This window comes from Protobothrops mucrosquamatus, unplaced genomic scaffold, assembly GCF_001527695.2.
Source record: "Protobothrops mucrosquamatus isolate PMUCROS unplaced genomic scaffold, P.Mucros_1.0 scaffold2992, whole genome shotgun sequence".
Taxonomy (NCBI): domain Eukaryota; kingdom Metazoa; phylum Chordata; class Lepidosauria; order Squamata; family Viperidae; genus Protobothrops; species Protobothrops mucrosquamatus.
The window spans coordinates 120,381-124,399 of NW_015389012.1; positions in this window are offsets into that span (position 1 = coordinate 120,381).

Consider the following 4,019-nt stretch of genomic DNA (forward strand, 5'->3'; position numbering starts at 1 on the left):
TTGCACCCCTCTTCGAAACCACAATAACAACAAAACACCTAATGGGTTTTGAATTTTAATATTTTAAAAATGGCATTAGCATCATTTGCATTTGCATGTAACTATCACAATGAGCCCACCATTAACATATCCCAGGGGGGTCTCGTGTTTTGCTTGCCTGTCATCCCATTCACTTCCAGTTCTACCCCTAGAATTGATTCTGCAAAATTCCTTCCTATAGCTGCACGCAGGTCCTCACTGAAACCTGCTCCAGCTGCCAGGGCCTTTAGTAAGCAGCCAACGTGTTGACGTTTGCCAGCATCCGTACGAAGAACCAGCGACTGGGTCTTGGGTGGAGCATATCCAGGTAGGAACAAATGTCCCATCACACAAGAGATGGCCAGACTTGTCTATGGAGATTCTCAGTCCTCCAGGTCATGGTTGTCCCAAAGGTGCTTTTTCAGGAGGACTTTCTTGTGGGTTTTTTTCTTCGAAGATGAAGAAGCGAAACGTCTTCAAAGAAAAACAACAAGAAAGTCCAGTTGCCTCCTGAAAAAGCACCTTTTGGGGTGGATAGCCTCGGTTTTATGGCCTTTTTTTTCTTGAGCAGTTGCATATAGGAAAAGTGCTAAATGGCCAGTGGTGGGATTCAAATATGTGGTGAACAACCGGTTCTCTGCGTGGATGCCGCTTCCGGAAGTCCATTCTAGACCTGGGCAACCAAAAATTAGCTACCGGTTCTGCTGAAGTGATGTGAACTGGCTGAATCCCACCACTGTTTCTATCTATCTATCTATCTGTCTGTCTGTCTGTCTGTCTGTCTGTCTGTCTGTCTTCTAATCTATCTTCTAATCTATCTATCTACTAATCTCTCTCTCTCTCTCTCTCCCTACCTACCTCTATCTATCTATCTATCTATCTATCTATCTATCTATCTATCTATCTATCTATCTATCTATCTATCTATCTATCTATCTATCTATCTATCTTCTAATCTATCTACTAATCTCTCTCTCTCTCTCTCTCTACCTCCCTCCCTCCCTCCCTCCCTCTACCTACCTACATCTATCTATCTATCTATCTATCTATCTATCTATCTATCTATCTATCTATCTATCTATCTATCTATCTATCTATCTATCTATCTATCTATCTATCTATCTATCTATCTATCTATCTATCCATCCATCCATCCATCCATCCATCCATCCATCCATCCATCCATCCATCCATCCATCCAGTGGTGGGATTCAAATATGTGAACAACCGGTTCTCTCTGTGGATGCCACTTCTGGAGGTCCATTCTGGGCCTGGAAAACTAAAAATTAGCTACCGGTTCTGCCGAAGTGGTGTGAACCGGCTGAATCCCACCACTGTAAACGGCCCATAACTAAAGCCTTTGCAAGCAGTCTGTGTGAGGTACCTTCCCCTTGCTCAACCTTCCCGAACAAGAGGAGAAGACCCCCATTGAGGTTTAGAAGACAGATGTTTTATTCCATGGAATCTCTTCCTTTGCTTGACGGGCAAGAATAGAAAAGACAGTCACACCTCTTTCAGAGTTCACCCCGTGCTTTTGCTGAGCTCCCATTATTATCTACCTACGTTGACAGCTAGGCCTCTCCACACTCTCTCCGTGGGCCACCCAGCAAGAAGGCATGTCAAGGGTTGCATCCAGCGCAACCTCTTTACAGAGGGTGTACAAGAACTTGAGGCACAATGTCACACTGCCAGGAAAGGAAGGCTACAGTGTGCTCATTCAGAGTCACGCCTCCTTCTGTTCCCATTCAGAGGAAGGCTTTAACTGAAGAAAGGGCATTGTGGTCCTGACCCTAATTGTGAAATACTAGTTTCCTCACTCACAAATAACTAAAGCTGAAGGTTTTCCTCTCCGCCCCAAGGCAGAAATCTGAAGGAAGACAAACAGCCAAAATGCGGAATGGCACAGTGACAGAGTTGGAAGGAACACTGGAGGCATCCTGCTCAAGCAGGAGACCCTCTACCATTCTGTACAAATGGCTCTCCAATCTCTTCTTAAAAATCTCCACCATTGGAGCACACACAACTTCTGGGGGTAAGCCCTTCCACTGATTAATTGTTCTCACTGTCGGGGAAATTTCTCCTTAGTTCTAGGCTGGATCTCTCTTTGGTAAGTTTCCATCTGTTACTTCTTGCACTACCTTCGGGTGCTTTGGAGAGTAGGGTGACCCCCTCTTCTTTGTGGCAGCCCCTCAAATATTGGAAGACTGCTATCTTGTCACCCCTAGTCCTTCTCTTCGTTAGAGTAGACACATCCAGTTCCTGCAACCGTTCATTGTGTGTTTAAACCTCTAGACACCTAATCATCTGTTGCTCTTCTCGGAGTTCCTCATTAATTAATTCACTAATGATTCCTCCTCATTGTTCTCTTCCTCCACCTCAAATCAGCTCTATTCAGGATCCAGTTCTATCCAGGATTCAGTCTTCTGAGCTTTGGGGGACTTCTCTCTCAGCAGAAACACAGAAAAGGTTCCCGAGGATGGGCTTCAGCACAAGTCCAAAAGCTCGGAAGAGGAAACTTTTGGTCCCGGTGATTGATCCAGATTGGATCCTGTAACATTATCCTAGGACAGGGATAGGCAACCTTGGCTCTTTTATGACTCGTGGACTTCAGCTCCCAGAATTCCTGAGCCAACCATGCTGGCTCAGGAATTCTGGGAGTTGAAGTCCACAAGTCATAAAAGAGCCAAGGTTGCCTACCCCTGTCCTAGGATGTGTATATTTGCCTTCATTTGTCAGTTCTATTCATGATGAGCCCTTGAGATCCAGTGTGGACATCATCATCATCATCATCATCATCATCATCATCATCATCATCATCATCATCATCATGATAAAGTTGGAAGGGACCTTGGAGGTTATCTAGTCCAACCCCCTGCTCAGGCAGGAAACCCTATACCATTTCGGACAAATGGCTGTCCAGTTTCTTCTTAAAAACTTCCAGTGTTGGAGCATTCACCGCTTCTGGAGGCAGGTTGTTCCACTGGTTAATTGTTCTAACTGTCAGGAAGTTTCTCCTTGAGTTCTAGGTTGCTTCTCTCCTTGATGAGTTTTCACCTGTTGCTTCTTGTCCTGCCTTCAGACGCTTTGGAGAATATCTTGACTTCCTCTTCTTTGTGGCAGCCCCTGAGATACTGGAAGACTGTTATCATGTTCCCCTCGTCCTTCTCTTCATTAAATTAGACATACCCAATTCCAGCAACCGTTCCTTGTATGTTTTAGCCTCCAGTCCCCTAATCATCTTTGTTGCTCTTCCCTGTACTCTTGTGGATTTCAGAACGATAAGCAATCTAGCTGGAATTTTGCTCTTTCAAGGGATGAATCTGCTCACGGTAAGTAAAAACCAAACACAGATGTAGACTGTTGATTCTCCTTCAATGTGTGCTCTAAGCAGCATCTCAAACACCTCATGAGATTCAGAACTAAACTATTCAGGTCTTGTATTCTTCGTGCACCAGCTTTCAGCTGGAAATGGCACGATTAAAATTGATCCATCTCATCCAAGGAAGCATCTCTACATCTATCATGATTACATGGTTCAATGTCTCTAGCAGTCAATTCTCCTCCCAACGTCTTGCAACTATGAAAAAAAGGGGAGAAAGCAGATCATCTAAATCAGGGGTCTTCAAATTTGACATCTTGACAACTTTAAGACCTGTGGACTTCAACTCCCAGAATTCCCTGGCTGGTTGAAGAAGTCTTAAAGTTGCCAAGCTTGAAGACCCCTGATCTAAATTGTAATTTAGGCTGCACCTATCATAATTCACAGGGGCATCTAAATGATGACACAGGGGCATTTAAATGCGACCGTGATAGCTTTTGCTACTTAGATCCTCTCCCACAGAATTACACTTGTAAATGTTTGCTATTCTCAGAGTTCAAAGAACATAATTTCCACAGCTCATAGGATTGGGAAGTTAGGAGAAGATAATTTCTAGAATATCTATGAGAATGAGGGGTCCTTGATGGTCTCTGAGCTTGGCTGACTTCTTGCAGATGTTTCT